Below are 14,451 nucleotides of genomic sequence, written 5' to 3'. Positions count from 1 at the left end.
TTCTGTGTTTTATTTGATCGCCCAAAACTGTAAGGTAGGGTAAAATCCACATACAGTGTCCAAGAGAGAGGAAAGAATTCTTTCCAATTATGCTACCAAATGAAAATTTAAGACTTCTCCCGTGTGTGCATAGAACCAGGCAGAACGTTTTGCTTATTAAATTAGGCCCTGCCTCCTTTGATGTTTCTAATAGCTCTGTCTGCACAAGGCATTTGTCCAAAATTCTTTTGGTCTTCCCCACTTGTACCTAGGAAATGCAATCAAGCAGAAGAGCAGAGATAATAAAACATGAATTGTATACTCAAGTAGCCTTGTTCTTATTTCGTAAATAAGCCCACCCACCTTAGGACATTTAACTTCTATGAAATCTCAGCTCCGAGGAGATTTTCAGGTGTCTCAGAACACATGACTGGCTAGGGATAGAGTGAGTGTAAGGTCACTGACCCTAAAAGTCAACAGCAGACTCTGGGGTCTCCTTAAGCAACGATGGAGTGAATGACAAAGGGGTTGCAATTCAGGACTCTCCCTCCCTCATATCCTGCCTGAACTTGGAATCTCTGAGCTACTCTGATGTTAAGACCTAATTCACGAGGATGTTGGAATAATTAAATGAGGTAATGTCAATAAAATGTCGGGCACATGGCGGCGGTTCAAGCATTGCTTTGATCAAAGGAAGATACGTTTCCTTTCCAAGAAAAGAATTTGGTATATTACTTCAAAAATTGATTATCAGCCATGTACTGCAGGATTCCAACTCTATGACATTCTGGGAAAGGCAAAACTATGCAGACAGTAAAATTATCAGTGGTTGCCAGAGGTTAAGAAGGGAAGAGGGCTGGATAGGTGGACCACAGGGGACTTTTAGGGCAGTGAAAACACTCTGATACTGTAATGTCATTACACATCTGTCCAAACCCATAGAATGTACAACACCAAGAGTGAACCTTAAGGTAAACTATGGCCTCTGGGTGATGATGATGTGTCCATGTAGGTTCATCACTCATAAAGAATGCACCATCTGGTGGGGATGTTGATAGTGGGGGAGATTGTGCATGGGTGCTGGGGTGTAAGGGATGTAGGGAAAATCTCTGTATCTTCTACTCAATTTTTAAAAAATTTTTGGTCACACTGCACGTGGCATGTGGGATCCTAGCTCCCCGACCAGGGCTCGAACCCGTGCCCCCCTGCATTGGAAGACGGAGTCTTAACCACTGGACCTCCAGGGAAGGTCCTTCTCTGCTCAATTTTTCTGTGGACATAAAACCGCTCTAAAAAGTAAAGTCTACTAACAATAATAATAATAATACAGTTTATTATCTGTGAAAACTTTGATGTGTATTGGAAAACGTTGTGTTGTACCCAATGCCAAGCAAGAGCCGGGACCCACACCACTCATTTTGCATATCTGTTGATTCATTTGACAAACTCGACCTAGGTGCTAATTTATGGGATACGAGCTCTGCGTGCAAGGCATACAAGACAGAAAGCCCTAAGGACCTACCCTATAACACAGGGAACTCTGCTCAGTGCTAAGTAACAACCTAAAGGGGAAAGGAATTTGAAACAGCATAGATGCATGTATCTGTATAACTGAATCACTTTGCTGTACCCCTGAAACTAACAACAGCTTTGTAAATCAACTCTACTCCAGTATAGAATAAAAAGTTAAGAAAGTCCTCCATGTTTTCCTACATCTATGTGTAAAACAAACTCTAAATAAAATCACATATATTTTTTAAAACGGCTTAACTGTTTTGACTGTATGACTTTTTTTTTCCTCACCGTAACTGGTTCGATGACGCAATATTCTGCTTCACCAGAAGGGCTTTCTGTGTTCAGCGGGCTTAGTATATTCAAATGCGTTCTCTTCAAGCTGATTGACTTGTGAATGAATGATGTTACTAAATACCATGTCAGTTACTCATGGGATATTCTTTGAATTTCCCTGTGGGTCCCTGTGAGGCATACAGAACAGGGGCCCGTGCAGAGCTGAGTCAGGGGGACTGCCTGGCCGAGGGCTGAGGTCACGCAGGACAGAGACGCAGCCAGGACAGTTGCTACGGTAGCTGAAACCCAATCCTGTTGTCCTCGGTCCACCGTAAGGCAGCTTCTGCATTTACTTTTATGGTCCCATCGTAACTGCTGCTATTCCTGGTGTAAATATGCACCTCACTGCAGAGAACGGCCAGGTGTGAGGGCTCTGGGTGTGAAAAGTCTGAGACTACCCCTTGCGCCCTCAAGAGGATGGCCAGCAGATGCAGGGGTATGTGGAAAGTTTAGGTTCAGTATACTTATTCTGTCCTTTATCTTGTTGGCCTGACGTTTTGTGTTATCTATTTCTATCTATCTATCTATCTATCCATCATCTAATATCATTGTTATTTGTCATTTGTCATCTACCTATTATCCATCTTCTAGCTACCTATCATCCATCTATCTATCTATCTACCTATCTGTCATCTCTCTATCTCCCATCTATTTATCTATTCATCCATCCATTCTTCCATCCCACTTGTCCAGACATTTATCTATCCTATCTATCTATCTATCATCTATCTCTATCTATGTCTATCCCTATCTCTATCTATCGCCCTCTATCTATCTCTCATCTAACTATTTATTTGTAGAAATTCATCACATTTCCAAGTGACCACATGGACATAAACATGAAAAATCGAATAGCCATTGCATTTCCAAGAGAATGTGCTGTGTAGGCTGCTTTTGCAAAGAGTTCACATTCTTTTCCCTTCAGGAAGTGATCAGAGCCCTTCAGCACGGAAGCCAGCTAAGCTGTAATTCCATTTGGACTCAATAAACAATTCCATGTAACTCTGCAAAAACAGCAAGTGAGTCTAGATTTCATGCACAACGTCACAAGATCTGGGATATGCATTAACTAGAGGCAATGATTAACTTAACATTTGTCTGATATAAATAATATTTGCCGTAGACCTTTTAAAGAAATCTAGCTGTAGTTTCATCATCACATTTTAAAATGACTCTCACCTGCTTTTGGTAAAGGTCATGGACATCTTATGGTTTATGGTATATCCATCTGTTCAGAGTTTTTTCCAACATTTTAGCAATTTCCCTTAATATTTCTACTCTACAGCTGATGATCAGAGAACTAAACAGTTTAGTCTCTGAGTTGATCCTGCTGTTTCAAAATCACCAGTTGGGCTTATACTATTTGAAATGGAAGAATTTTTTTTCATGGTAGTGGAATTTCCGCTTGGTTTTTGAAAATCTGCTCTGATCCATGATGTGAGAGATAATATACATCCTCTAGAATTGGAGTTGGATGTACACCAAGCATTGGCAAACCCAGAAAGGCCTGATGACCAAGGATGTTTATTTAACTTTACCAATAACCTGTATTGATAGACACATTTCTTTATTCACAGAATCCCACATGGATGTGTAAAGCATGGGTCCCTATGGGTTTCCTGTGCTCTGATATTCCATAGATCAATCAGATTAACGTAGGATACAAGAGGAGTTTCAAAGAACCATTGCAGAGTCACCTTGAACTGAGATGGCACTTTTATATTTCCAGCCATGCTTTTCCTGCCAATATCAAGCAGTTTACTCCAAATCTTAGAATTCTTTCCTTTACCAAAAAAAAAAAAAAAAAGCGCTTCACTTTCCTTTATCTCTGAACCAGCAAGCTTTGTTTTTAATGAAAGGAAATCTTGAAAATTACTCTCTGTTCGTTTTCCTAGCCGTGTCTACCCAGCTCCGTTTTCCATTGACGTAGATGTCTACGTGGAGTTCTGCTTGCTCTCCCTCTTGGAAATTATTTTTCTTTTGCTGTTTCTGAAGCTTAAAAGGTGTCTGGTGAGCCATCAGGAGGTAGTGAGATTTTTTAATGACTTTTAAGATTTCCCTTTACTGCATCCAAGACTCAAATCAAACATGGAACAGTCGATGGCTTGCTGTTTATTGTAAAGATTCATTAAGCAAATCTAGGGAAATTTTACTGTGCTAAAATACCAAGCGGTATGTCAGGAATAACATTATTATTACTGCTGCCTTTTCAACCTTTAAAAACACACAGAAACCCACCTTAATCCACTGGCCGCCAGGCAAATGCCTAATATGGAAACTGTAGTGGTTTGAATGGTGACTCCTAAAAAAAAATATGTCCAGGTTCTAAGCCCAGAACTTTTGAAAGCGACTTTATTTGGAAAAAAGATTTTTGCAGATGGAATAAAGTGAAGGATTTTGAAATGAGGTCATCTGGATGAGGGTGGCTCTAAATCCCATGACAGGGTCCTTCTAAGAGACAGAAGAGGAGAGACACAGACACAGAGGAGAAGCCCCGGGAAGACAGAGGCAGAGACGGGAAGGAGGCGGCCACGAGCCCAGGGATGCCCGGAGCCCCCGGAAGCTGGAAGAGGCGGGAAGGACCCTCCCCTGGAGCCTCTGGACGCCCGGAGCCCCCGGAAGCTGGAAGAGGCGGGAAGGACCCTCCCCTGGAGCCTCTGGAGGGAGCGTGGGCCTAGGACACCTTGACCTCAGACGTCTGGTCCCCAGGACTGGGGAGGATGGATGCCTGTGGTTTTAAGCCCCCAGTTTGTGGTCATTTTTGTTACAGCTGCCCCAGGAAACTCACACAAACACTTTCTTGGAACTCCTGCCTTTTAAGTTTTTAGCTACACCCGTCTCCTTGGTCCCTTGATGCAGAAACCTCTCCTGGAAAAGAGGAAGGCTGTGTGGCTGTTTTGAAGTGCTACTGTGTATGTCTGGGCTTCGTTGGCACTTTCAGACGCTACAGCCTCTCAAAGGAGGTGTGTGAGGACTGCCAGCTGAGTCTTGCTTCCCTGACATAATAAAAATTGTCTCCCATATGCTCTCCTCTCTGCTACATCTACCACTCATAGAATTGCACACAGAAAAGAATGGAGACAATGCATCTGTCTACCAACTTCCAACTGTCAGAGATGCTTCCTGTAGGAAATTAACCAGGCAGGGTAGAATGCATTCCCTTTAACAGAAAGTAGGAAGAGCGGATGCACATGGGAAAACAGATCATGTTTAGAATGAATAAGTATAATGTGTTTCGTGTATGAGTTTTTCCCAACGGATTGTGGTTTTTGGAAATTTATAGATCCAAATAGCTGTCATCCTAATAATGAGAAGGTGTGCCTTCAATCCAGGAGCAAGTCTGATTTTGAAATCATTGCAGTGACACTGGTGCTCTCAATATTTTTTGGATCCATCTCCTAAAGTAAAGGAAATAAAAGCAAAAGAAAACAAATGGGACCTAACCAAACGTAAAAGCTAGGGGCTTCCCTGGTGGCGCAGCGGTTGAGAGTCCGCCTGCCGATGCGGGGGACGCGGGTTCGTGCCCCGGTCCGGGAAGATCCCACGTGCCGCGGAGCGGCTGGGCCCGTGAGCCGTGGCCGCTGAGCCTGCACGTCCGGAGCCTGTGCTCCGCAACGGGAGAGGCCACAGCAGGGAGAGGCCCGCGTACCACAAAAAAACAAAACAAAACGTAAAAGCTTTTGCACAGCAAAGGAAACCATGGACAAAATGAAAAGACAACCTACGGAACGGGAGAAAATATTTGCAGGTGAGGTGACCAATAAGGATTTAACATCCAACATATATAAACAGCTCATACAACGTAACATCAAAAAGACAAACAACCTGATTGAAAAATGCGCAAAAGAACTGAATAGACATTCTTTCAAAGAGGGCATGCAGATGGCCGACAGGCACACGAAAAGATGCTCAACATCGCTAATCATCAGGGAAATGCAAGTGAAAACCACAATCAGGTATCATCTCACCCCTGTCAGAATGGCCATCCTCAAAAAGAACACAGATAACAACTGCTGGAGAGGGTGTGGAGAAAAGGGAACCCTCTTGCACTGTTGGTGGGAATGTAAACTGGTGCAGCCACTACGGAGAACAGTAAGGAGGTTCCTCAAAAAAGCTAAAGATAGAGCTACCATATGATCCAGCAATTCCACTCCTGGGTGAATATCTGAAAAAACACTGGCACTCTCTCTTCTATTCTTGTGTCCCCTGGCTCTTGTGGGATAACACAAGCATTCTGCAAATTCTTCTTCAGCTTTGAGAAGGGCCCCCAAGTGGTGTCTCCTGGGCTCACGTACAAAGCAGACATACGTACACCACGTGGATTCAGAATACGCCCCCCTCTGTCTTTGTTGTTTGCTCTGTGACGGAACCAACAAAGCCAAGTCCAAACCCAACGTCTGGCAGAGGGTGTAATGAGATGGCTCTTTCCTCTCTCTTTAGACCTTCTTACCATTCCCCATAAAGACTAGAGGTATAGATCAAAACCTATAGTAACAGTATGAACCCATTCACCGAACATCTTTACATTGTACCTCTGGGGGTGTTCAAATGACTTTACGTCATAGCTTTGGGGGTGTTCAAATGAGTAACGTGATAATATGTTATCAGTTGGAGGTATAACAATCAACGTGCAACTCTTATAGACTCCTCAGGCTTGAGTAGACTTTTATTCGTTTTTTGGTCAAGTGTGGATGCCTATCTTCAAGAAAATGTTGGAAACAGAAAAGGTAAAGAGATGGGGAATGTGACTGGGGAGAAAGAATGCTGAGGGGTGAATGTAGCTGGAGAGAGGGAAGTCAAGACATGACCCAGCAACTCCTCTCCTGGGTATATATCCCCCCAAAATGAAAACACTAATTTGAAAAGATACACGCACCCCAATGTTCATAACAGCACTGTTTACGATGGCCAAGATATGGAGGCCACCTAAATGTCCATCAACAGATGAGTGGATAAGGAAGATGTGGTACATGTGTACAATGGAATATTACTCAGCCATGAAAAAGAATGAAATGTTGCCATTTGGAACAATGTGGATGGAACTGGAGGGCATTATGCTTCGTGACCTAAGTCAGACAAAGAAAGACAAATACTATATGATATCACTTATGTGTGGAATCTAAAAAATACAACAAACTAGTGAGTATAACACAAAAGAAGGAGACTCAGATACAAAGAACCAACTAGTGGTTACCAGTGCAGAAAGGGAAGGGGGGAGGGGAGAGACGGGGGAGGGGAGTAAGAGGTACAAACTATTATGTACAAAATAAATAAGCTACAAGGATATATTGTACAGCACAGGGAATAGAGCCAATATTTTACAATAACTATAAATGGAGTAAAATCTATAAAAAGACTGAATCACTATGCTGCACACCTGAAACTAATAAAATAATGTAAATCAACTGTACTTCAATTTTTAAAAAGGTACAAACTTCCAGTTCCTGGATAAATAAGTACTAAGGATGTAAGGTACAACATGATAAATATAATGAACAGTGCTGTATGTTATATATGAAAGTTTGTTAAGACAGTAAATTCTAAGAGTTCTCACCACAAGGAAAAAATATATTTTTTCCACTTAATTTTATGTCTATGAGATGACTGGTGTTCACTAAACTTATTGTGGTAATCATTTCATAATGTATGTAAATCATTACACTAAACGTTTGCAGTGCTGTATATCAATTACATCTCAATAGAGCTGGAAGAAAAAAAAAAAAAGCGATAAGCAGTGAGATCTGTAGAAATGTTCCCACCGACCACTCTCGTGAACTTGCCTCAAACCATAAAATCAGTGAGAGACAGAGCCAGGAGCGGAGTTCACAAACCCCCAGAGTCCAGTTAGCCATGCATTACAGGAAGCCATGGCAGTTCTTGACTTAATTTTTGGAAAAGAAATATGGTCCGGATTATACTTACTACCTGTCCAAGCCAGAAGTTTTGTCCATATCACCCTAAGGAAATGCCCTGTGAAAGGACAACCCCCAGATCTGGAAGTTATTTCTCTGCAGTTTGGTGGGTGACCGACCACAGGCTTCATCTGATCAGACTACTTCCCTGCAGCAGCCCCCTAAAATTCCCCCAGACACCGAGGAGGGGATTAGCTCCTTACTCAGCCTTGATGTGGTTCCATTATGGCCCTTTATTAATGGACCAAAAGCTCAAAGAAGACCCTTCATGAGAGTACAGCTTCTTTCTCAAAAATGGTTCAGAATGAGGAAGAAAGGAAAATATTGAGGTAGATTCATCCGAGGGTGTGGCTCTTATCTACTCTCTCTGTCTCGTTGCTTTAACCTAAATATCTCCCCGGACCAGCCTAAACCCTTCCAGCTCTGATGCCAGGGGCCAGATTGAAGGTTTTATCATCTCTTACTTTCCTGATTGCAATGCCTTTCTCATTGGCATCTCCTCAAGACCCACTCTTGTTTAGTCCAAAAGCCACTTGACAGCCAGGAGGGTGTAACTATATATCCGTCCATCTTGCATCCTATGGAAACTCACTTCTCTCAGCATTCATTAGGTAGGAACTGTTCAAGTCCTTAGCACACTCTCCTAAGTGTTTGTTGAATGAATATATAAAACAGGTGAGAAATCGGCTTCAAAGCTGCCTTGAATTCATGAGCTAAAATAATGACATCAAAACAGGTGTGGTCATAAGTTGTGTAAATAAGGATTCTTTCATCATCTTGAGCACTGGAATCAAGCATAAGAAATGGTTCTCTGCATCTGGTTACTTTCTACTCCCCTGGAATCTCAATTCCATGCAATGAAGTTGGGTTTGGAGGTCGTTGTCTGTTTTGAATTGTATTTACTTGCCTCTTTCATGAGGGTTTTCTTCTGGTTGCACTAACAGGACCTCTTTACCCTGACTATCATGGAGAGTTCTTTGAAGTACCTGAAAAAGAAAAAAAGAAAAACAATGTCATATTGCCAATCGGAAAAAAAAAAAAAAAACAGGGGTGGTCATGTTCTAAGAGTTGAAATGTAGAAGCAGCTTCTGATTTTTTCTCCTAAAATGCCACCAGGAGCCACCACTTTACTACCCTCCTAGAAAAGTATTTTATCTAATATCACCATAATGCTCAGTTCCATGTCACAGTGCCATTTCATGATCTAGCTACAGACAGCTCTGCTAATGTAACAAAAATTGCTCTACAGAAACACTGTTATGAGATTTTGTCCATAGCTCAGTAACACTAAGGAAGGAGTCCTTTGGGCAGCATAGTTGCGTACCGTGACTATATTTGTTTACCCAAAATATTAAATATTCTTAATTAAATTCGCAATGATTTTCTGGGGGGAAGAAAAGAGAGACGGTCAGTTCCCAATTTTACCTGGTCACGCTTCAGTCCCTTGTAGGTAATAACTTTATTGGCCCAGACGGCAAATGATGTTGAACTTATTCTGTTCTTAAAAGGAGCATCGGTTGGCATTCTTGGAGCCTCAGAGGAGAAATAAAGAGTGAACTTGCTGAATTCATGTCCTCAGAAGGCAAGAGCCAAAGACCAGCACAGAGTTGCTGGAAGCCACACCGCTTTGGCCATAAACCCTAGTTCCACGTCTTTTCCTCCACTCCCGGCTCTTTGCATTGCTGGCTCTGTCCCGTCTTTCAGTGCTCAGCCGAAATAAAGCTCTCACCTTAAACATGAAAAGTCTAGGAACAGGTCTGTGCTTGTCCAGCCCCACCTAAAATTTCAGAGATGCTTTTGATAAGGACTGAAGCTTGTCCAAGAAGGCCACTTCAGATTCTAGGAGAGATTCAGAGGGCGGACACCCACCAGCAGGGCAGGCTTTGTGATGTGTGCCCTTAAGTGTCCTACATGGTCCCCCTCTTAGAAGGGCCTCCTTGCACTTGGCTTAATACTCTGCTATCACCATCCCAAAATTATTAAGCCTTCTTAAAGAAGGAGCCTGGCATTTCCATTCTACACTGGACTCTGCAAATTATACAGCCAGTCCTGACACAAATCAGGGCAGAGAAGGATTGAACTTGCCCGGGGCATAATCATACAGACTCAGAACCAGCCTGGGTTCATAGATATGCAACAATGCCCTCAAATGTGTGTGCTGCTTGTGTCTAGATTTCTGGAACATTCCTTCAACAGGGACCTAAATTGTGCTCTCCGGGTGAAAGTTAGGAAGTTTGAATCACTGATAAAAATTCTGGGAGTAGAAAAAAAAAAAAGAAAAAAAAATTCTGCCAAAAAGCAGGGATTTCTTTGCGGTTTAAAGAAAGGATACAGGCGTCGGAGATGTAGGGGCAGGGGGGTTGTTTTGCATTTTCTGAGTGGAAGTTTGCTTGCCTATTGCCTAAAGGCAATGGAAAATTGAGTAGGACATTTTGGGGGCAGCAGCAAGAAGCCTTCTGAATCCGAAATCTGTATCTTCCGTTCTGCCACAACCTGCTGGCCATCCTGGAAAATGCGGCTGGAAAATGTCCGTCGCGCCATCCAGAGGTGGCTGGACTACTGCCCCTCAGCCAAGAACCTTCACCTCAAGGAATCAACCCACGCAGACTGGACTTTTCGGAAATGCGGGCTCTTCTGTATCTCCCCCCGTTTTCTGGAACAGTGTTAAGGAAGCTGCTCCTGGCCAGAGGCTGGACTTTCCAAAGCCGTTTGCTCTGAGTTAACAGGGATCACAGAGTCCCAGGCCTGGGAGTCTTTACCATCTGGAAGTCCATCCTGGAGTTAGAATTTTCTCCTGAAACGCAGGAGCATCCAAAGTCACGTTTCATCGAGGGGGTCTAATGGGTGCATTCACTCATCAGTGACACACCTACAAATGCCTTGAGTGAGAATGTAAGCTCCACTCGTGTAGAGACCCCACAATAAACACAAATACCGTGCCTGTGACAGTTTGAATGGATAAAGAAATGGTTCAGGAGAATAAGGAATAGGGACCAAGTTTGGACCAGGGAAGGCAAAGCACAAGAGTTAAAAAGAAGCAAGAACTCAGAATCAGACATGAGCACGGGAACGTAAATTGTCAGGAACTCACAGAAATATTGGGGGCGATACCGGACTTCCCACTGGACATGGGATGGGAGAGAAAGTTTTTTCTTCAAGTTTCAAATGTTGGAATGACTTCATCTAACATTGAGATTTTTCTTCTCTGCTTATATATAATTTTACAAAAAATGTGTAACGGTCATCATGCTATGCCGTAACTATTGGAACACCCTCTTTTCACTTAGAAGTAAATACGGATTTACATTTTAAAAAGTCAAGTTTCATAAAAAAAAAAATTTTGGATTTTCAAATGCCATTCCAGGTAGAGGCACTGTTTCCTTAGATAATTTGTATCCAAGATCAGAAGGGGTACTTATGGCAGAAAACCATATTGGAATTACTTGTGTGCAAATCTCACCTCCAATTCTTGTTTGTTTTGTTTTTTTTTTTTTTCATTCCTGGAACAAGAGGGTCTCAAGACAGAAGAAAGGATGCATCTTTGTTCTACACCTAGCTCAGTGCCCGGATTCATCTAAGTGCTCAATTAATGCTCTCCAGCGACGGGATGAATGGGTCAAATACATTGTAATCAATATATTATTACTCAGAAAAATCCAGATATTAAATCATGCACTCTGATTATGCCCTCTGTCTGTTTTTCTGTAACTTTTGCTTTCTGCTATTCCTATATCAGAACACTTACATCACACATCCTATCCCACCAAAGTTAGTACCGGTTTGAGGGGCGTCTATAAATTATATTCTTTAAGATGCACAAGGCAGGTGGGGGTGAACTTCTTGATCCAATTGAAGGTGAAAAGTTGAAAAGTGTGTCTGTCCCTTGCAAATTCCTTTTTTAGGAATGAAGTTTAAACGGACTTGTCAGGGTCAGCTGTGTGACCCCAGCAAGCCCCTGGTAGTCCCAGAATCCATGTCAAGATCCGTAAAAAGAAAAAAAAAAAAAACACCTTATGTTACCTTTATAGAAATGAAAGAAATGTATACACTTTAAAAAGTTGTTTCAGGATTTTGAGTCAGACAAGTTTGCAGCTATATGAGTGTGCCCCCTAGTGGTTAAATAATCTAATGATTAAAAACACCTATTGCCCAGTAAGTCTTTTGATTATTGGCTATTGGGAATGGGAGAAAATAATTTTTTTATATGTATATAAATACTTTTTCAAGAGAAGTTTTAGGCTCACAGCAATATTGAGAGGAAGATACAGAAAAAATTTTAAAGTAACTATATTTGCAGCCAGAATTTTATAATTTATACCTTCATTTTGGGACAATGGTTAATTAGTGATCCATTTTAGAGTGTTTTGACGAATGGCAAAGGTTTGTATCATTTTGATATGTGATATACCTTCCATTTAAATTTTTAAAAATTTTTATTGGAGTATAGTTGATTTACAATGTTGTGTTAGTTTCAGGTGTACAGCAAAATGAATCAGTTATACACATGTCCACACTTTTTTTAGATTCTTTTCCCATAGAGGTCATTACAGAGTATTGAGTAGAGTTCCGTGTGCTTTACAGTAGGGGCACATTTGTTTTTTTTTTTAGGTCATTACAGAGTATTGAGTAGAGTTCCCTGTGCTATACAGTAGGTCCTTATTAGTTATCTATTTTATATACAGTACTGTGTATATGTCAATCCCAATCTTCCACTGTATCCCTCCCCGCCCTTTCCCCCTTGGTAGCCATAAGTTTGTTTTCTACATCTGTGAGTCTATTGCATTTTATGAATGCAATTGAAGCAGAGCTTCTATTGTATCCAGCCTGTCAAATGTTTTAGACCTCTTTTTTCCCCACATCTCTATAGATACCACTATGCAGAAAAGAGAACGTTTCCTATCTCTCGAAGGCTTGTTTTTCTTTTGTTGTGTGATTTCATTTATTAAAGAATAAAAGTAGAATTTCCTTCCAGTATATTCTGTCCAACTATGAAATTCATTTAAATTCTTTTAGAAAGAGCACTTCCAACTTAAAAACAAACTGCTGGGCAGCTGACAAACTCTGGTTCTCAGATTTTTTTAAAAAAACGAGGCAAGATTATATAGTGAGAGTAGGGAAAGCAAGAGGAAGTGAAATCACTCATGACAATCTGTCATATTAGCAAGGGCTTCCCTGGTGGCGCAGTGGTTGGGGGTCCGCCGGCCGATGCAGGGGACGCGGGTTCGCGCCCCGGTCCGGGAGGATCCCACGTGCCGCGGAGCGGCTGGGCCCGTGAGCCGTGGCCGCTGAGCCTGCGCGTCCGGAGCCTGTGCTCCGCAGCGGGAGAGGCCACAGCAGTGAGAGGCCCGCGTACCGCAAAAAAAAAACACAAAACCTAAGAAAGGACTCCAGCCAGAAGTTCAAAGGAGGGAAGAGAGGACAGATGTATAACAAGGTGAATTTCAGCATCTTCCGGTGGGCGCGCATCTTATGGGCATAAATACATCCCTGTAAGGCTCTGCGGAGAGTGAGTGCCATGGGCTGCATTTATAGGTGGAGGTTTCTCGGTACCCAGACATCCTTCCTGCGAGAGGCAGTGATACATTCCTCTTAAAACGCTTCTATCCCCGCACTTGTTCTCAGGGAATTCCAGCCTTTCTTAAAGACTTCTTATGTGTGTGATAACCAGGGGGTTACGGAAAGAAGAGGTGCTCGTAATGAGAATGGTCGAGAAAAAGACAGCCAGGCAATCAACCAGCAAATAGACAAGGTAAAGCCCAAAACTCTGTGATTCCTGGAGATCCAAGGAAGGTGACTTCATGAAAGAAGGTCGTAGTGCAAGGGTGTCCCAACCCTCGGTTGCTCCAAGCCCTTTCCCTGAAGTGGATCCTCAGCAGACAGACATTTTTACCTGGGGAGCACGTTTTGCTTTCGAAGCAATGCTGCTGTCTTCGTGCGATGCCTGTGCTGTTGTTGAAAGTTGTAAAATCCAACTTCAAGCCACCGTGACGTGCTGTGGAAGCCGGCGGGCGGGCTGGGTAGACAAACAGAGTTCAAATCAGTGCTTCTCCTGGACAAAAAAACTTATGCAAGGGATGGAGACACACACCTACTCGTCATCTTAGAGCCCCCAAATGACTCAAAACCAAAAAACACAACGATCTGTTTTTGGTGCAAAAGAAAAATACATCTCTTGGGAGGCGCTAAATCCAGAGCATACACCTTGAAAGAGAGAGAGAAGTTTGTTCCTGTGATTTCTCAGCTGCAAAGAGTAACCAGCAGCCCTCGGGTGTTCCCGTGTGTGTCAACCCTGCCCTGTTCTAAGCACTTTATGTGCAATCCCCTCATGACCCCCCAGTGGGCCTACCTGTACCATCCCGCCAATGAGAGATCCAGGAAACAGAGAGGTTGAGCAACCTCCTTAAAGTCACACAGCTGGAGAGTGCCTTTGCCTGGCGCCCGTTCCCAGCTCTGCTGCGCTCACCCCGCCACACAGCCTGTGTGCAAAATGGCTTTCCGGATGGGTGTCTTTACACAATTCAGCACCCAGAAGTGGGCAGAAAGTTCCTCTTATTTGAAAAAGACTTTGAGAAGGATCATTCTTACATAAGAAGTCGACTGAAACATATGTTCTGAGAACATACAGAAAAATGTTTACATGAGCAAATAGACAAGAAAAAAAATTGGCATGCAGCCAAAAAGGAGTTGACGCAGAGAGTCATGTTATCAGGTA

This window comes from Physeter macrocephalus, chromosome 7 (genome assembly GCF_002837175.3).
Source record: "Physeter macrocephalus isolate SW-GA chromosome 7, ASM283717v5, whole genome shotgun sequence".
In the NCBI taxonomy this organism is placed as follows: domain Eukaryota; kingdom Metazoa; phylum Chordata; class Mammalia; order Artiodactyla; family Physeteridae; genus Physeter; species Physeter macrocephalus.
This window is presented reverse-complemented; position numbering follows the sequence as displayed.